Raw genomic sequence first — 21816 nt, forward strand, 5'->3', positions numbered from 1 at the left:
TCCTTCCTGCTTTCAAACCTACGTTTTGATTTTTAACTAAATTTATTTAAGAATAAAAGTGATCCTCCTTAAAGAATATTGTTAAATAAACTAGAAGTGATGGTGTATACAAGGGTTTATGTTTGGGAAATATTCTCCTGAAGGTCTTCACATGATTAAAAGGATGAGTGCATGGGCTTCTTGCTCCCCTAATGAGAAACAAGCTGTTTTCAGGGTTCTAAGTAAGGTTCCATTTGAGAAAGTAATCTGCCATGGAAAACATTATCTACAATGCAATTTGTCTGAACTTACCTCCTTGGGCAAAAGGGAGCCTGAAGTGCTAAGCCAGAGCTAGAGCCTAGAGGGTTATGTAGCAGACATTGTGAGGAGACAAAAGAGTTTAGTGACAAGAGTTATTGCAGAGACTGCACATACCTAGGCCATCATAGTGGAGGCAAGGATTCAAAATAGCAAAGAGAAACACATTCACAAGGCAAAAATGCTTGAACACCCAAGAATACAGATCATACCAGGAAGGCTAAGGACCATGAGAAGGGGTGTTACCTGGAGAGATGCTGTGCAGCACTGAAGGGTAATCATTACAGGTACTTTTTTAGGTTGCTGCAGTTCCAACCTTCCTGCAGTTGGAAGAATTGTTAGGAGTGTGGAGATCATACATTTGATGGTACCCAAAATAGCAATTTTAGTAATTGTCAAAAGAAACAAAGCATTTAGGAAAACCCCACTGAATATACATAGCCCTTGTCACTCATTAATGATTTACTGAATGAAAAAGCTCTTTACTGTGTTAAAGTTCCAAGGTGCTTAGCAGAAGTGGAGAAAAATGGTGAGGTAGATGGTATAATGGTAATTTATAGTATTGTGATTCATGAGCTATTGGGCATGAAGTGATTCTTCAGTAACCTACTAAAAAATGACTGAAATGCCCAGTCATTGAATAGTATTATAAAGGAAGTGCTATGGAATTCAACAGCTCTCAACTGAGCTCTTGTAAAATTTCACTTCCTTCTTCCTTTTCCTCTTTCGCCTCATCCTCACCCAAAATGAGAACTCTGGAATATTCTGACTTCTTCCCTCACTCTAAGTTCACCCCCGCGTCAAGATTTTATTTCAGAGAATTTAATGCTTTCACTTTTAGGTTATTATCAAGAAATTCCTTTTCAGTATGGAGCTACCAACCCATGTTAACAATTCCCAGACCTTTAGAGTAATTATATATTTATAACTAAGTTTATCGACCACCATCTTTCTTCTCATCTTTTTCTGTTATGCAGTTTTCATTCTGGTGTTTTATTGTTTATTTGTTTTGGTTAGTGAACTTTCATCCTTATTTTCCCTGGAAAGCATACCTAACAATATATTTGGATCTCTGAATTTTTACACATATCTTTCTTTCACTATCACAGGTAATATTTTGGTTGGGTTCAGTAATTTCTCTTAGTACTAGGAGATGTTATTCCAGTATCTTCTAGCTTCCAATGTTGCAGAAGAGAAGCCTGATGCTTTTCATTTACAGATTACTTGTTATTTGCAGGATTTTTCTCTATTTCTTGGATTTTGAAATTATTTCCAGGATATGTATGTGTTTTTATTTTTCATATAATATGCCTAAAACACTGTAAGTAATCCCTTTTTCCCTTGTCCTTTTACAATAATCTTCCTTTTGAAGTTCCAAATCATTAATTTGGCAATCAACCGTGATCATTCTTTCCTTAAATTTACCCAATTTACATTGGGAAATTAATAATTAATAAAAAATTACATTTTTTAGTTAGACTTGACTTTACCTAAGTGCTTTATTATTTGTTCTATTCTTATGGGCACCAATTTCTTTCTAGAAATTATTTCACTCTATGTGGACTCTAGGTACGCTGACTGACATTTTTGCCCTGGCTACTGGGCCTCCTCAGAAGGGTTGTTATTCTTTGTCGGGCTCATGTCTGATTGCTAGAATATCCTCAGTGTCAGCCATTCCACAGTGCAGAAGTTGTCACATTGTCTCCCCTTGTTTCCTGGGGATTTAAAGCCAGATGATCCCTAAGCAACTAGAGCAAGCCTCCCAATACTTACCTTCACTGGTACCTTGTTCTCTTTTTAAGCTTTCGGAGGCCAAGGAGACCAGGCATGCAGCCAGTGTCTGGTTTCCTCAGGGGTCACAAATTGTCACCAGCTATATTCTTTCCAGAATATGCTGCTTTATAATACTTGGCCATTGTATTAATTACCTATTGCTGCATTACAATGTCACCACAAACTTAGCATCTTAAAACAACACACATTTATTATCTCACAGTTTCTGTTGGGCAGGAATCCAGGCATGGTCCAGGTGGGTTCGTTGCAAGATTATAATCAAGGTTTCCACTAGTGCTGAGTTTTCATGTGGGATCAACTGGGAAAGGGTCTGCTTTTAAGCCCACTTGTTTGTTGGCAGTACGCAGTTCCTCGTAGGCTGCCAGACCACGGGCCTCAGTTCCTTGCTGGCTTTTGTCTTCAAGTCTCCCTCATCTTCTTGCTGTGTGGCCCTCTCTATATGGCAACTCACAACATGGCAGAGCAGGTTGCTTCACCAAGACTAGTGAGTAAGGGAGCCTTCTCTCAAGACAAGGATGACAATCTTATATAATGTGTTCAGGTATGCATAATCAGGTACGTCCTGCCATCTTCGCTATATTCTATATGGCTAGAAGCAAGTTACAGGTCTTGCCCACACTCAGGGGGAGGGAATCTCACAAGAGCATGAACACCATGTGATCATGGGAGCCACCCTAGAGTTTGTCCTCCACAGACATCATATCCTGAGAAGGGGAAAAGCCACTCATTTTCATCTGTTTGGACTACCTTGAGTTATAAGACATTTTGGGCCCTGTGTCTCATAGTGCCTACCACCATTTAAGGTAGGAGAGTTATAAAAACACAGGCATGGCTGCAAAGAGCAAGAGAGCAGCATTCAGGCAGCCATCTTCCCAGAGTTCTAGTCCTGTCATCTTTCTCCATGAAACAACTATCCTCCATCCCTGCTGCTTCCACTTTATTTTTTTATTAGGAAAAAAAGAAAAAAAAAAAGCCATCGGGCTTCCCTGGTGGCGCAGTGGTTGAGAGTCCGCCTGCCGATGCAGGGGACACGGGTTCGTGCCCCGGTCCGGGAAGATCCCACATGCCGCGGAGCGGCTGCGCCTGTGAGCCATGGCCGCTGAGCCTGCGCGTCCGGAGCCATTGCTCCGCAATGGGAGAGGCCACAACAGTGAGAGGCCCGCGTACCGCAAAAAAAAAAAAAAAAAAAAAAAAAAAAAAAAAGCCATCTTTTATTGTACTAATAACACTCTAAAATTTTAAAATCAGGACACGTTTTGAAAACCTGAATACGTTTTTTTCATTTCTAATACTCTTTTTTTTAAATTGAAGTAAACCTGATTTACAATGTTGTGTTAGTTTCGGATGTATAAGAAAGTGATTCAGCTATATATACGTGTACGTATATACATATCTATATATACATGTACTTATATATATTCTTTTTCAGATTCTTTTCCCTTATAGTTTATTACAAAATATTGAGTATAGTTCCCTGTGCTATATAGTAGGTCCTTGTAGATTATCTATTTTATGTATAGTAGTGTGTATATGTTAATCCCAAACTCCTAGTTTATCCCTCTCCCCACCTTTCCCCTTTGGTAACCATAGGTTTGTTTTCTATGTCTGTCGATCTATTTCTGTTTTGTATATAAGTTCATTTGTATCATGTTTTTAGATTCCGCATATAAGCGATATCATATGGTATTTGTCTTTCTCCGTCTGGCTTACTTCACTTAGTGTGATACTCTCTAGGTCCATACGTGTTGCTGCAAATGCTGCCTCCACATTAGATCAGTCCACAGTCAGATTTGGACTGGGTTACTAAAGCAACCTCCAAACTGACCTCCCTGCCTCTGGGCTTAAATTATTCCAGTAAATTCCCAACATTGCTCGAGCAATTTTTCTTAAATCTTTAATTTTTAAAAATTAATTTTGTCTCTTTCTCATTTAAATTCCTTAGATGGCTCCTCAGTACTTTTAAACCAATGTCCAAATTCCTTAACACTGCTCACAAAGCCATGCATGATTTTATCTTTTCAAAGTAGTCTTTCTATGCTTTCCCAATCTATATGGTACAGTCACAGCAAGTGTCCTTCCTTCATTTCCCTGACTTTATCAATATATCACATCATCACCTTCAGACCATTATATATGCTACTCTCTCTGCCTTAGATACTTTCCTTTTGCCAAGAAACTTTCATTGATCTTTCATGTCACATTAAGCACTAATGCTTTGAGGAAATCTTCCTGACCTAGCAAGTCCAATGTGGATTCATTCTTATGTACGTCTTTGGCCTCCCATACTTCCCTTATTGTCATACGGTTAACTCTGCATGTGATAGGAGTATTTTCTATGAGGAATTAACATTTTTATTAATATTTTTATTGATATAGTAGCCTCTCCTACTAGACTATAAGTTCTATGAGAGAAGGATTCAGTTTTATTTCTCTATCAACTATTAGCTTGTATGCAAGCAACAAATACACTCAGGCTAACTTAACCAAAAAAAAAAAAAAAATTATCAAAAGGGCATGGATTAGCCCACAACATCAAAAGAAAAACTGAGGAACCATTTTTAAAAAAAGGTAGGTAACATGGTAGTTACAGTGAGCTAGAAAGCAGGATGAACAAATGAGTGAGACCATACTATAAAGAAAAATCACTGCTATTTTCTATCCTTGTAAAACTCTGCTTAACATTCAAATTTTCATGATAGAGTCCTATTAAGCTAGTTTGGGCACATCTAAGGCTTATGGTGGGGAATGTGTAGTTTCCCAAACAAAATAGGAATGCTGCTATCAGTAAAAAGAATGGGTGCAGAATAAACAAAAACAAGAGGTCTACTAAAAGTATTCACCCACAGCAATAAATATTTGTAGAATGAATGGACATCTGAAGTAGACTAAACTTAGTGGAGTTTGCTACTATACCAGTTATAATAGAATACTTGGAATTGTTCAAGTTGCATTATTGAGGTATGACTGAAATGTAAAAAGTTGTACATATTTATTGTATACAACTCAATGAGTTTTGAATAAGTATACACCTGTGAAACCATCACCACCATCAAGACCATGGATATATCCATCACCTCCCAGAGTTTCTTCTTACCTCCTTTTTTATTAGTAGTGGTAGTAGTACTACTAGTAGTAGCAGTAGTAGTGCATGTATGTGTGTTTAGAACACTTAACGTAAGATTTGCCCTCTTAGAAAATTTTAAGTATATAATACTGAATTGGTAACTATAGACACTATGCTAAGTAGAAGATCTCCAGAACTTATTTATCTTGTATAACTGAAACTTTGTACCTTTTGACCATCACCTCCCCATTTCCCCCCATCCCTAGTGCATGGCAATCACCATTCTACTCTCTGCTTCTACGAGTTTGACTATTTTAGATTCACATATTAATGAGATCATACAGTATTTATCTTTCTGTATCTGGCTTACTTCACTCAGTATAATGTCTTCCAGGTCCATTCATGTTGTCACAAATGGCAACATTTCCTTCTTTTTTAAGGCTAAATAATATTCCATACCACATTTTCTAATTCATCCATCCATTAATGGACAGTTAGGTTGTTTCCATATGTTGGTTATTGTGAATAATGCTGCAATGAACATGGGACTGAAGCTACCTTTTTGAGATCTTGATTTCAGTTTGTTTGGGTAAATACACAGAAGTGGGATTGCTAGTTCTATTTTGAATTTTTTGGAGAACGTTGATGTTTTCCATGATGGTTTTGTCAATTTACATTCCTACCAGCAATGTACCAGCGTTCCCTTTACTCCATATTCTCACCAACATTTGTTATCTTCTTTTTTTAAAAAAATAATAGCCATCCTAGTAGGTGTGAGGTAATATCTCATTGTGGTTTTAATTTGCACTTCCCTGATGATTACTGATGTTGAGCACCTTTTCAGGTACCCATTGGCCATTTTTGTCTTCTTTGAGAAATGCCTATTCAGGTACTTTGCTCATTTTTAAAATTAGGTTATTTGTTTCTTGCTATTGAGTTGAAGGAGTTCCTTATAAATTTTGGATATTAACTCCTTATCAGATAGGTGGTGTGCAAATATTTTTTTCCCATTCTATAGGCTGCCTTTTCATTTTGTTGATTGTTTCTTTGGCTGTGTAGGAACATTTTAGTATGCTGGAGTCCCATTTGTTTATTTTTTTATTTTGTTGCCTGTGCTTTTGGTGGCAGATCCAAAAAACAATTGCCAAGACCAGTGCCAAGGGTGTTTTCCTCTATGTTTTCTTCTAGAAGTTTTATAGTTCCAGATTTTACATTTAACTTTTTAATCGATTTTTAGTTGAATTTTCTGTATGGTGCGGTATAGCGATCCAAATTTATTCTTTTGCATGTGGATATCCAATTTTCCCAACACCATGGAGACTATCCATCCTTTCCCCATTTTGTATTCTTGGTGCCCTTGTTGAAAATTAGTTGACAGTATATGCATGGGTTTATTTCTTTGCTCTTGATTCTGTTCCATTGATCTGTGTATCTGTTTTTATGCCAGTACCATACTCTTTTGATTACTGCTGCTTTGTAATACGTTTTGCAGTCAGGAAATGTGATGCCTCCCGGTTTGTTGTTCTTGCTCAGGGTTGGCTAATAGATCTGGAAATTGAAAACAGGGTATCTTTATATAATTTATAAATTCTTAAATATGAGTCAAATTATTGTCCAAAAGGTCCATGTTTGTGAGAGGCAATATATTATAATGGTTAAGGAGTTGAACTGGAGCTAGGCTTTGAGGTTTCAAATCTTGACTTTAGCACTTCATACCTATGTGACCTTGGGAAGTTAATGTCTTTAACTTTCAAAAGGAGATAATGATGGTACCTTCCTTCTAAGGTTGTTGTAAAGATTAAATGAGTTATTACATATGAGTGGCCTAGAACAGTCCTTGGCATATAGTAAGAGCTATATGAGTCTTATCTTCATACATCTTCATACTTACTTTTACCCGTTCATACATCAGTATACCTCTTATCTAAGGTAAAGAACCCCAGAGTTATTCAAATATGCACACCTGAACAGTAACTGACTTGACTATTTGACTTAAGATTCTTTACCCAAAGACAACAAATCCAGGTAAGCAGCTCTGCTGAAAGAATTCTGCCTCAATGAAATGTATTTCTGTTTATGCTACATATTGCAATATCAAAAATTATAAACAGATTATATAGAAATAGTCAATTCCAATAAATAACCTCGGTATAGGAAAAACTGTACTTTTAAATGAAATACTGTAATAGTAGGCTTATCACTTAAAAGAAAAATATTGACACCCACTACAGACAATTTTAAAAAGGCTTTTACTTCTTTGTCTAAATGCTCAGCAGACAATAATTACCTTTATGTGATAAGCTAAGGTTAAGATGCAGTAAAAACTACTACAAAAAATAATCATTATGGAATTCTCATTCTCTTGGCAATAATATGCAAAAGCTAAATAGCATTCTACTGAGAACTTTGCAAGCATAAGAAATTGTTGTTGACTATTTCTTGATTACTTGATTTTAAGTTAATCTTAAAATTAACTTAAAACACCATGAACCCTCTAACCAGCCTTTCCAACATCCTCCCAATTCTTCATGATGGGACTCCAGGGAACTACAGGTGCTCTTCCCAATCCTGTGTCTGACTCAGCTTGGAGAAACATTTCTCCAGATGAGGATGAATCTCTTCCAGTCCAAACTGACAATGGAGACATACTTTCAGTGCTCAACCCCACTCTATTGAGCAGCGCTTGTGTCAGAGTAGTAAACCAGTTCAAATAGTGGAGTTCTTAGTGAACCTCAAGAGGTTCCTGTCTCTGAACATATTCCCTTTTGTTTAAGCCATTTGAGAGATACACACTCTTTTCTACTTAGTTCCTCCACCTCTACCTATTTATAGACCAAGACTTCTTAGAGAAATATAATGTTAGAATTTCTTTCTCCCAAAAGGGGTTAATAATTCTAGTATTTGGCAGTAGTTGTCAAAGTAACCAACCAGGTGAATTAAATAGTATCTTTGATGCCTTTTATTTGTCCCATCTCTGATGGTACTAGAGAAAATTCTGGAAACACCAATCATTTGTCCCAATTTGACTCAGCTACCATCTTCCTTATGGGCAAAATCTTCAACTGGTATCAGCAAAATTCACGGTGGACCACCCATCAAGATCCACATAATTTCCTCAAAATCTCTTCCCAGGATGAATGAATACCCTGGAGGTAAAGCAGCCCTTCAAGGCATAAAGCCTATAGGAGAAGATTACAAGGCTCAGGTTTCATTATCTTTTGTACCAGACCCTGTAGCATTCCCATTTTATCAGTAAGAAAACCTAAGGGCTCAGTGGGGAGGTTTGTCCAGGACCTCCAAGCAATAAACAACATTGTTATCCGTCCGACACTCTGTTGTTCTTAACCCTCATGTGGCACTAATATCCATTCCCACTGAAAGGAAATTCTTTACTGTATATTGATTTATGCAGTGCATTCTTTAGTATTCCAGTTGATGAAGGTAGCCAATACATTTTTGCCTTCACTTGGGAAGAAAAACAATTCACCTGGACAGTAATGCCTCAGAGAATCCTTCTTATTTCTCACAAATCCTGGAGGTTGATTTGAATGGTACGAAGTTCCCTAGGGGTTCTGCTTTGTTGTAATATGTGGATGATTTGCTTCTTTGTTCTCATTCTCAAGCCTCCTTACTAAAGTTTTTAGCCTTAAGGGAATATAAGGTCACCAAAGAAAAATTGCAGTTTGCCCAGACCCAGGTGTGATATTTATGGCATCTGACATGAGAATAAGGACTACACCTAGATCAGATAGACTTCATGGTGTCCTAAGTTTCCCAAAATCCAAAACTAAGCACCAATTGTGAGGTTTTCTCGGACAAGTTGGTTATTGCCAGAATTGGATCCAAATTTCTCTCTCAGGGCCAAACCTCTGTATGTTTTACTAAACAATAACAAACGTGACCCAATTTTATGGGAAGAACTGGAGAACATAGCTTTCAAAGTCTTAAAGGAGAGTTTGATGACCCCTCCTTCCCTTGGGCATCCCAATTATCAGACTCCCGTTTTCCTTTTTGTATATGAAAAGGAAGAGAATGCCCTTGGGGTACACACCCCCAAACATAGGGACCAACAACAGCCCATAAGGTATTAGAGCCAGCAACTGGACCCTGTGGCACAGGGATACCTCTTGTCTTAGAGCCATTGTGTCCACTGTCCTTTGGTTAAGACCACCAAGAAAATCATTGTGGGAATCCCCTTTAGCTATTTTTGTACCTCATGCAGTAGAAACTTTCTTGAATTCTCATCACACGCACCATTCCTCAGCCAGCCGCCTCACTTCCTATGAAGTCCTTTTGTTAAATGCTTCTCACATAACTCTTTTATGTTATAATTATATTAACCCAGATACTCTTTTCCCTTCCATCAGCAGTGAAGTCCTTCAGGACGGCTTATGCTGATGGATCACCTCTTCACTCCTTGGGATGATCTACAGGAAGATCCTCTAGGTAACGTTGACTTCTCACGGTTCACTGGTCGTTCTTATTTAAATGGTGACAATGGCAAATGTTTTGCTGGGTATGCTATTGCAACTCCTTTAGATTTTGATGGGGCATCATCTTTACCTATGGTTACTTCAGCTCAACAGGAAGAATTATGTTCTCTTCCACTGATTTGTACTTTAGCCAAGGACAAAACATCCAGTATTTACACTGATAGTAGATATGCTTTCAGAGGAGTAGCTCATGATTTTGGAAAGTTGTGGAAGCAACATGGCTTCCTTACTTCCAGAGGAATAAAAAAATGTAAATGGAGCTTCCTGGTGGCGCAGTGGTTGAGAATCTGCCTGCCAATGCAGGGGACACAGGTTCGAGCCCTGGTCTGGGAAGATCCCACATGCTGCGGAGCAACTGGGCTCGTGAGCCACAACTACTGAGCCTGTGCATCTGGAGCCTGTGCTCCGCAACAAGAGAGGCCGCAACAGTGAGAGGCCCGTGCACCGTGGTGAAGAGTGGCCCCCACTCGCTGCAACCAGAGAAAGCCCTCACACAGCAACGAAGACCCAATGCAACCAAAAATAAATAAATAAAATTTAAAAAAATAAACAAATAAATAAATAAGCCCTGAATCTAATCCCCTCTTTACCAGCCTCTGCTCCAACAGCCTTTCTAGGGAAAAAAAAAAAAAAAAAAAGTAAATGTCCCCGTGTTTAGGAGTTATTGGGTGCAATACTTTTACCTGCCACTTTAGCTATTATTAAAATTCTGAGGCTTTTTAAACTTGACTCTCTGAAAGCTAAGGGAAATCACCTTGCTGATATTTCCACAAGAAATGCTGCCTTTACGGGGACCAAGAGCAGCCAAATCTCTGTCATGGTCCCAAGGGATATTTTCCCACATGATACTTAGAAAAACTGGCTAGAGAAGCCCAACAGTTGGCCTCAGAAAAGGAAAAACAAGATTTGAAATTCAACAGTTGTTTGTTTGATAAAAAGAGAAAGCTCTGGTTTGGCCCAAATAACAACCCAGTCCTAACAGAGACTCTAAAATGCCCACTCCTCACCACTGTGCCTGCATTGAACCATTGGTCTACTGACAACAGGATAGCATTCATGGATCAGCATTGGTGGGGAAATATTAACAAGGCCACAAAAATCCTCTACGTCACTTGTTCCACTTGTCTGAAGTACAACCCAAGGAAGCCTGTTCATACTGCTCTCCAACATTTTAAACTGCCTAATGGACCATCTGAGACCTGGCAAGTGGATTTCATACAATTTCCTCCATCTCATGGATATGAATATAGTTTAGTCATAGTCTGTATATTTTTACACTGTACTGAAGCCTTCACTTGCAAACAGACTACTATCTCTTCTGTGGCTAAAGTTCATTTGGAAAAAATTATACCTACCTGAGAACTGTTATCAAACTCATGGCTATCAAGGAACCCATTGTACTGTCTAGGTACTTAAACAAGTTAGTAGTGTTTGGCTGGTTTTAGAAAATTTTCACTGTGCTTACCGCTCTTAATCCTCTGGTTTAGTCGAATGCTCTATTAAGACTCAAGTGTCATTATTATTTTTCTTTTTTAAGATTTTTTTAACATCTTAATTGGAGTATGATTGCTTTACAATGGTGTGTTAGTTTCTGCTGTATCACAAAGTGAATCAGCTATACATAAACATATATCCCCATATCTCCTCCCTCTTGCCTCTCCCTCCCACCCTCCCTATCCCACCCCTCCAGGCGGTCACAAAGCACCAAGCTGATCTCCCTGTGCTATGTGGCTGCTTCCCACTAGCTAGCTATTTTACATTTGGTAGTGTATATATGTCCATGCCACTCTCTCACTTCATCCCAGCTTCCCCTTCCCCTTCTCCATGTCCTCAAGTGCATCCTCTATGTTTGCATCTTAATTCCTGTACTGCCCCTAGGTTCTTCAGAACCATTTTTTTTTTTTTAGATTCCATATATATGTGTTAGCATATGGTATTTGTTTTTCTCTTTCTGACTTACTTCACTCTGTAGGACAGTCTCTAGGTCCATCCACCTCACTACAAGTAACTCAATTTCGTTTCCTTTTATGGCTGAGTAATATTCCATTGTATATATGTGCCACATCTTCTTTATCAAGTGTCATTATTAATGTTCAGTTGACAAAATTTGTAGAGGCCTTCCAACCGAATACCTTGGCCAAGATACTGGCATTGGTCCTTCTAAATCTTAGATCTATGCCTTTTGGAACTCATAAATTCTCACCATTTGAGATAGTCACAGGATGCCCAATGTACTTGGCTTCTCCTTCTTTTGACCCACACTGATACAATGAGAGATACTCTGATATTGCAAAGGCCTTACTGCTTTTATTAAAAATAACCATGTTTTGGTGGAGCAATCTTTATACAGTGTTCTCTTGGGAGACAAAGACCATAAGCATCACACATTGCAACCTGAGATTTCATTTGTGGGAAAAGACACCTCCAGAAGAATGCTCTTCAACCTCACTGGAAAGACCCCTGTCAGGTACTGCTAACCAACACTTTACTGCCAAATTCCAAGGAAAAGACCCTTGGATTCATGTGACACTCCTAGAAAAGGTACTGTACCCTGACTGGAATCGCACATCATTTGGTGACCTGAAAGTAAAGATTTCCCAGAATTGAAGCAGATGATGTCTGATGAGACAGCTCTCCCAAGACTTTTGGACCAGACTTATTGGAAGTTTGTGTCAAACATTTGATGGTGACAGGATGCTTCAGATGATCTCTAATGCCTATGATATTGATAACACATGGACATTACATAAAAGTGCCTGAGAGTCTCCCCTTCTTGTTAGTTGTATGTAACCTCAATAGATTAGCCAACATTTTTTCCTCCAACGTGAGACACTACACTCAGGAAAGGTCCTTCCTAGCATTGAGAGCCAGAAAGCCACTGAAACTAGAAAACTTGACTCTTGATCAGCAGTGCTTTCAGAGAAAGATCTTGATCAAAAGGGGGAAATATAAAATATTGCTAAACAGAAACCTCAATTAGAAAGAGCTGGGAGATGGGAAGGGGGAGCTGGCACACCCAGCAATAATAGCAGGAAGAAGAAAGACTCCTCTTCTTTCCTATCAAGGACTCAGCCAATGAAAAGCCATGGAATCTTTGTTTACTATAGCCCTCCCAACTGCCTTTTCCCCTATATAAAAACATTTTCCTTCCCTTGCCATGAGGGGACTTGCACATGGCTCACCATGGTTGCAGAGCCCAGACTGAAATTCTCTTCTGACCCTAAACAAACCCAGCTTTGCTGGAGAAATATCTGGCAGTCTATTTGTTTTAGATCAACAATACCTAGGATATCCTCCCATATTTAAGATCAGTTAAACATTAAGCTGTATTTTCCTCCAGGTTATTAAAATTACTGTTTATCTATTACATTGAATTCTTTGTAATTCTATTACATCCCATTTCCATTGACTTGCGAAGCTACCTTTATCATTTTAAGTTCCCATATATATTTATCCCATTTCTTTTAGTATTTCATCTAATTTTTCATAGCTTCTTTTTTTTTTATTGTAAAGTAACAAGGTGTTTGTGGACATTTTGAAAAAATTACAGAAAAGCGTAAAAAAGAAAAGTAAAATTTCTTATACGTATTAAAATTTTGGAGAAGTTTCTTCCAGTCATATGTATATTTTTACAAAAGATGGTATAATTTTCATGAAGGAATAGCCCAAAAGATAAACTGAAGTAAGCAAAGATGGTTGCTGAACTGGCTTATAAGAGGGCTAAGTGCTCTGTAGGACAAAGCTCAGATGTAAATTTAAGTGCAAGAATCTAGAGCTAGAAGCTGGTGACGTATATAAGAGCAGAGAAGGAAACTTGTAAATCTGTGAGTATGAGAGAACAGGGAAAACCAAATCAAAAACTCCCATGGCAGTGTGCTCTAAAAGTGCTAGGAAAACATCTAGTAAAATGTTTTAAAACTGTTTGCTGAGCTATGTCTCCTATAAGATCTTCAGTAGAATTTACATTACTCACTAAGGTTTTTGTTTAACAGGATTCTTTAGGGAGTGGTCTTCAAATTATTGGTTCATGTACTCTAAAATAAATTTTGAAAGAACTTGAGAACATTTGTAGTTTCACATCAGACATTTTTCATCATGTGTAAATAGTCTCAAAACATACTTCTGACTAATATCAAGTATTGACATTTTAAAATAGAAATACTACCTCGTTCACTTACAGCAGCTAATAGAATCTAAATATAAAAGCGGTTTGATACCTACAATCATCCACTAAAAAAAAAATCATGAAGATATTCTGAAGGCAATGGTAGGAAAAGGATCCAAAATATATCTCAGCACATTTTCAGACAGACCTACATTATGAGAGAATACACATTCAGGGCAGTGAAGGTTTGGATGTGAGTTCACTTAAGAATATCTATGTCCTGTTGGAGCAAGAGGCAAAGAAGAGAGCTAACACCTGAAATATAGGTATAAAGTCTGCCTTTCTTCCTTCTTTCTGTTCTTTCCTTGTTTTTCCTGCAAAAATGAGGACACACTGTATATACAGTTTTGAATCTTAGAATTTCCACATGGCATCTTTTTAGGTTAAGTAATCTTCAAAGATATTTTAATTGTTTTGCATTATTCTGTCACGATTGTACACTGTTATTTATTTATTTATCAGTTTTGAAATATTAATTTAGGAGTCGTGCAGGAATTTGGGCAGAGTTTATGTTCAGATTTGGAAGTATATAATTTCCAGGTCTTGTACGGCTCTGAACTAATCTACCGCTTCAAGCTGTTAAGGTTGTGGTTTCTCACCATCTGACCTGGGGTAATTGTGGAGCTTCCCCAGACCAGAAAGCCACACAGTTGGAGTTCTTGCCCATTGTAATGGTACTCTTTCTAGAATAAATATTTCTCAAGTTTCTGCCCACTGTTGGATGTTTTCTGGTGCCTTCAAATGATTGTTTTTTAGTATTTTTTGCTCATGTTTTTAAATGTTTATTTATCTGTGGAGGAATCTTCTTGACTTTTTCCTGACACTATTACAAGAAATCCTGCCCCAGTCAGTATTATTAGATTACTAAAAATCTTTGCTAATTTGATAAAGCAAAACTTACTACTTTTTAAATATTATAGTTCAGATTTTTAGTGTCATTGAGCATTTTATGTGTATTTATTGGTCACTTATATTTTACCATTTGTAAATTACCTGCTCGTTTCCTTTGCCTATTTTAAAATTATGGAGTCTTATTTTTTTTCTTATTGATTAAAAAGAGTTCTTATTATTCAAATATTATCACTCTGCCAAAATTTTTAAAAGTATACTTCCCTGTTAGTAATTTACCTTTACGTTTTGTTTATGATATGATTAACACATAAATTGGTTTTTAAAGGAGTAACATCTCTGCAAATTTGAATCTTCTTATCTAGAGGCCCAGCTTATCTTTCCATTATATGAATTGGTATATATCTATCCTGGTAATAGAGTGAATTTTAATATTGGTCTCATTTATTACATTTTTAAATATTTTCCTTTATTGATATTGCTAGGTATTTTCATTATGTCGTTTTTTATTGCAACTTCTGATTATTGTCATTTTACAGAAAATCTATACCCACCTCACCAATTTTTAATCATTTTACTAAGGTTATATTATTACCTCACTTAATTCTCAAAACGATACTATTTGTAAGTATTATTGTTATCCCCATTTTTAGATGAAGTATTTCAGCTATATGTGGGTTTTAAAATGTATGGATTATAATATAATGAATAACCATGTACTTACCATCTACTTAAGAAACAGAACATTAAAACTGTGAATCTGCTTCCTGATACCATTTGCCTCACTGCCCACGGTTAACTACTCATTTAAATTTAGTATATAGTATTCTCACGCAAGTTTATGTAGATTTATGACATGGGCCATAAAGACATACAATATTGCTTTTTCATCTTTAAATACATATATAAATAGTACCATGCCATGTATATCCATCAGTCTTTTAAATTTAATATTGTGTTTGCACGTTTTTCCATGGTGAAACTTGTATCTCTATTTTATTCATTTGAGCTTCTTTATAATATTCCTTTGTATAAATATATTGCATTTTACTTATAGCCTCATGTTTATGAGCTTTTTGGTTACTATAAATCTATACTATTGCAAATATTTACGTACATTTTTGTGTCTCTGTGCATAAGTGCTGGGATTTTTCTACAACTTTACGAAAATTACTATCCAATAGTGACTAATTTACACTCCCACTAACAGTGTGTTATAGTTTCCATTTCTCTACATGTTTGCCAATCCTTGGTACTCTCAGAATTTAACTTTTGCCAACCTGATGAGTGTGAATGGATATCACACCTTTAAAATTTGTATCTTCCTGATTCTAGTGATATTGTACTTCTTTCCCAATGTATATTATATATTTTTTCATCTTTTAAAAAATCTATTAATTGTCATTGTACAGACATATATTGAGTATTAACTGTGCTGCAAACATTTCTCACATCAGTGTTGAAAAAAATCCTTGTCCCAGGATAAAAAATATAATAACAAAGTGAATTAACAAGTTAGATGAGTTCTGTTCCAGTGTGGCTGATTAAGTTTCTAACCAACAGGCCTTCCCAAAGAAAACAACTATAAACTCTGGACAATAATTGAATTAAATTACCTAAAGGCTCTGAAGAGAGAAGAAAAGCATGTAGATTCTGAAGAAGACTCAAAACATAAAATATGGACTGACACAGGATGAGTTTCCTGTTTTTATATCCTTTATCTTGAGGGCAAACAGACAGGCTGCCAGTGACTCCACATGAGGTAGGAAAAACACTGATAGAAAATTTAGGTCATTCTAGCTTGATGAACTAAGAGGCAGAGTTTGGGGCATCCACAGTTGCTGTAAAGTAGAGGGGAGAATACTGGAAGGGAAAGAGCTAGAGAAAGAATGCTCAAATTTGTGGACAACTCTGCCCAAATCTCTGATCTCGGAATCATATAAGGGTAGGGCAGATTGCAAGCAGCCCAGAAAAAGGGAAAAAATTACTGAATCAAGACTTGCTGAATTAGCAAGAGTTGCTGATTCTGTGTTCGCATTTAACTAAGGATATTGCCTACTAAAACAGAAATATAAACAGAGGAATGTTCAGAGGAATATGACAAAATATAGAGCCTCCACAAAATATCATTCACAAATTACACGCTATAGTTTAAAGTCACTCAATATATGAAGAATGTATTTTCTCAAAAGAAAATACAGCCAGTGGGGTTCAGCTCAGAAATTTTCCAGATGTTTGAATTAGTAGGCAATAACTTTAAAGCAACTACTGTAACTATGTTTAATAAGGTAAAGAAAAATAAGTTTGTAGAGAAAAACTAAGAAATTTTAATAGAGAAAAAATTTTAATCTATAGAAAAAGTCTAATAGGAATCCGAGACAAAATACCTAACATCTGAAAAAAATATGAACTTGATGGTTGTAACTGCATAACGAAGAGAACAGAAGAACGAGTCTTTGAACTTGAAAATATCAACAGAAGTCATGTAGTCTAATAAACAGAAAGAAAAAAGATTGAAAAAAACTGAACAGAGCATCTGTGAAACAATGTCAGAAGTTCAAATATACATACAATTGGAGTCGAAAAGTGTAGGGAGAAGAAGAATAGAGCAGAGGAAATATTTGAATAAATAATGACTAAAAACTTCCCCAGTTTTGTGAAAGCCAGACATTTATCGTCTGGGAAGCTCAGTTAACCCAAAGCAGTATCAAAATAAATTTAAAAATTCTGAAAGCCAACAACAGAGAGAAAATCTTGAAAGCAACAAGAAAACTATGACACATTACATAGAGGGAACAACAATTTGAATGATGTCTGACTTCTCATTAGAAAATATGAAGATTGAAAGGCAATGTATTTAAATTTTTAAACACACAAAAAATGATCAATCTAGAATTTTATATCCAATGGAGAAAATTTTTCCCAGAATGAAAAAGAAATAAAAACATTTTCAAATAAAAGAAAACTACAAAAGTTTGTCACTAGCACATCTGCATTACAAGAAATGGTAAACGAAGTTGTTCAGTAAGAACAACTTATTTTCCATTTAGTTTCTTTAAAGTTGATAAGACTGATTAAAGCAAAAGTTATAGCATTTTCTTGTGGGGATTATAATGTATGTTGATGTAATATATGTGATAATTATAACATAAAGGATTTAGGTGGTTTATAAACCTATATGATTTCAGTATGTATTCCTATATATATTTTTTGTGAAGTAACACAATATAAGTTCTAAGTAGACTGTGAAGAGATAAGAATGTATATTTTAATCCCTAGAGTAAACACTTGAAATATGCAAAGAGGCATAATTAAAATCTAATAGATCAATGAAAATAAAATTCTTAAAGATATTTCAATAATCCAGAGAAGTCAGAAATCAGTAAGAAGAGGACAAAAAACAGAGGAGACAAAGGGAAAATAAATAATAATAAAATGGTAGACCCAAATCCAACTTCATCAATAATTGCATTAAATTTTAATGGCATAAACTTTCCACTAAAAAGCAGAACTTGTCATCATGAAGGAAAAGTATGCTCCAGTTATATCTTACCTATGAAAGACATACTTTAAATATAAAGACACAGAGATTGAAAACAAATAGATGGAAAAAGGTATACCATACAAATAGGAAACACAAAAAGTCTGGAGTGGATAAATTATTAACAAATAAATTATGTACTATGTTATAAGATAATAAGTACCATGAAAATTTGTAAAAGTAGAGCAAAGCATAGGGAACAGGAGTATGCAGAGGTTATAATTTCAAATGCGTTGATCAAGGCAGACCTCATTGAAAATGTGACATTTAAACAACAGGACAAGCTCTGCATGATCAAGAAGCAAGAAGCAATCAAGCTCAGTCTCATAACCTAGTTAGAGCGCTAACACTACTGCTGCTGTTGATGGTGATGAGACAACTGACCTCCAGGTGGTTCCTCAGTTATTACATAATTAATTCTGTTCATTGTATCATTCACTCTGATCCTTGTATCATTCACATGCCATTCCCTGACTGTTCCAAAAAGCAAAGAGAAGAAACTGGGTCCATTATCTCAAGTCGTGGGCGAGAGGGACCTGGAATTATTCCACTATCAAAGAGTATAATCAATGATGAAGAGGTAATTCATCCAAAAGAAAGTCAATCTAGATGAGGTAAATAGAATGTATGCTGTTATGTTAAAAAAAAAAAAAAGGTCAAAAGTTACTAGAGATTTTCTTTAAGTTTGAATTCAATTTGAGTAAAAATTTTTGAACATTTACTATATGACATGCACCTTGCTAGGGCTATGGATAACACTATGAATAAGAAAAGAACTTTCCTCAAGCACAATCATTCAAACAAGTAACTTTGATGTTTTGTGATAGATGTTATTATGAAAGTTTGTTTAAAGTGAATGAAGACAAAAATGGAATACCTGGGAAGGTAAAAGAAAACTAGAAATTAGATAAGTCATGAAGGATGAACAGGTATATGTTAGGCAGACAAAGAAGTAAAAGTGGATTGAAGGCAAATATTTGGAGGTGTGAAATGATATAGCATGTTTGGTGTATATTAAGAATCCCAAAATAGCTGTAACACAGGGTTTATAGTGCAAGAAAAGACTACACAGTTAAGATCACGATACGTTAAAGAAGAATGTTAAAATATAAGGAATTTGGTATTGTGGAGACATATAAAGCTTTTAAGTAGGGAACTACCATGATCAAATCTGTGTTTAAATTGTATCTCTGGAAACCGTCTAAAGGATGAGTGGGTAAAAGTACAGATACTGAAGAAAGAGAAAGCAGTACAGAGGCTTTTGTCATGGTCTAAACAAGAGGTGAGCCGCAAACTAATGGCTGAGGCTAGAATGTGTATTTGAGAATGTTTCTTAACTAGAGGTAACATGAAAATTATGAAAAAGGGAGGTACAAAAACACTATTTATGAATCAGAATGTATGAATCTGAATTTCCCATTTTGAGCAATACAAGGGGCAGTGTTGCTTTTGAGTGAATTAAGAAAGGCAAAAAAGGGGCTTCCCTGGTGGCGCAGTGGTTAGGAGTCCACCTGCCAATGCAGGGGACCGGGTTCGAGCCCTGGTCGTGGAAGATCCCACGTGCCGCGGAGCAGCTGGGCCCGTGTGCCACAACTACTGAGGATGCACTCTGGAGCCCGCAAGCCACTAGTGAAGCCTGTGTGCATGGGGCCCGTGCTCCGCAACAAGAGAGGCCACCGCAGTGAGGGGCCCCCCTGCACCACGGCGAGGGGTGGCCCCTGCTCGCTGCAACTGGAGAAAGCACGCGCCCAGTAACGGAGACACAACTCAGCCAAAAGTAAACAAAAGAAAATAAATTTATTTTTAAAAAAAAGGAGAACAGATTTAGGTTGAGCAGGAGATAGGAATGATGAGCTTCCATTTTAGATATGCTGCATTTGAGATGAACGGAGGATAAAGAGAGAGAGAGACACATAATAGGTGATTGTTCTTGCATTCCAGAGAGAGTCCAGACAAGGGGATACAATTTTGGAGTCCTTTCCAAATGAGTACTGTTTGAAAGCATGTAAGTAGATGAGAACATCTTGTAGGAGCATAAGAAATGAGAAGGAAAGTCGACTAAGGACAAAATACTGGGGACACCAACACCTAATGGACATGAAGAAACAACAGCAAAATAAAGAAAATTGAATCAGTAAGAGGATAACCAGGAAAAATGCAATCTACATGAAAAAATATTTTTAAATAAAGAAGGATGAAAAGAATAGAGACTCCAATGTAGGAGCAAGTACAAATGAGGATTTGACAGGGGAATATTAAATGGACAGAAACAGGCAAAACTATACTATTCAAAATACATCGTCAAAACTACCACTTAGCCATTTGGGAAAAAAAAAAACTGGAATTCTATCTCATGTTTATAAAAAAAATTAAGTCTAGATGGATCAAAGATTTAAATTTATAAAAATTGAAGAAATACAATTGGTTAAATGTAAAATAGGTGTATGTTTTTATAATCTTAGAGTAGATAAGACCTTTCATACAAAAACACAAAGAAAAACCAAAACCACAAGAGTAGTTAAAAAAGAAAAAGGCAAATGAGAAAAATGGTAATGCATATGAAAAAGGCCTCCCTCTCATCATAGACAAAGAGTTTCATAAATCAGTTTTGAAAAATAAAGGCAAAGATTCCAAAAGAAAAATGACCAGATGATGTCTCTGGTCTAGAACCACTGGAGGGCAAGGACAGTAGTGAGAGTGAACTGTTTGTCAAATGCTAGACTTGTCACCAGCTCTAACTTAGGCATTATTTTTAGCTTTTCTTTACCTTTCATGTGTTACAGAAAATGCCATGGGAGAGTAAGCCAAGAGAGTAAGGAACAACAAACCAGGGGCCATGAAAGAGGAGTAAGAGTTAATGGTTTTCTTTAGCAGTATTGTCTTTTTAATTATGTATCCAAATCTCCATTCCAGAATCTGGGAAGAAGGAAGGACAGTCATTGAGGCTGATCCCTATTTCTGGAAATGTAGAGAACTCATGGAAACTGGAACGATTGATGCTCAAAGACACATCAAATGGATCTAGGTATGCAATATAAAACTCTTCTGTCGAGACTTCACTGGTGGTCCAGTGGTTAAGACTTTGCCTTCCAATGCAGCGGGTGCAGGTTCAATCCCTGGTCAGGGAATTAAGATCCCACATGCCTAGCAGCCAAAAAACCCAAAATATAAAACAGAAGCAATTTTGTAACAAATTCAATAAAGACTTTAAAAAAACATGGTCCACACCAAAAAAAATTTTTAAAAAACAAACAAAAACAACTCTTCTGTTTACACCATAAAATATCTTTTAAAATCTACTAGTGCTTTTTATAGAAATTATAGCATTCTTTCTGTCTGTTCCTTGAAGAAAGGTTAGTATTGGTGAGCAGAGAAACTGCACACTAGAACAGTTATTTTCCAGGGTAATTTGGGAGATGATGCTCTTGTTGGATTTTCAAATTAGGGTGAAAAGCCTAGATATATTTTGGATTAAACTGTCATAGTCTCCCTCCATGACTGTAAACTGTTGAATAGAAATTGGCCTGGCATGGGCTGCAGTGTCCCTAAGAGATCTGTTTCAGGTAGGATAGACTTTGCTATGCTAGAGCAACAAACAGACTTCAAAATCTCT

The 21816-nt window shown here is 36.5% G+C and overlaps 1 long non-coding RNA gene across 1 annotated transcript; it reads left to right on the forward strand.

Annotated features, from left to right (window-relative positions):
* The first annotated feature begins 491 nt into the window (after positions 1-491).
* Positions 492-21231, forward strand: LOC141276855 (uncharacterized). Its single transcript, XR_012327105.1, has 4 exons — positions 492-571; positions 9523-9601; positions 16226-16424; positions 21117-21231. It is a non-coding gene; the product is annotated as an uncharacterized lncRNA (long non-coding RNA).
* The last annotated feature ends 585 nt before the right edge of the window (positions 21232-21816 follow it).

This window comes from Tursiops truncatus, chromosome 17 (genome assembly GCF_011762595.2).
Source record: "Tursiops truncatus isolate mTurTru1 chromosome 17, mTurTru1.mat.Y, whole genome shotgun sequence".
Classification (NCBI taxonomy): Eukaryota; Metazoa; Chordata; class Mammalia; order Artiodactyla; family Delphinidae; genus Tursiops; species Tursiops truncatus.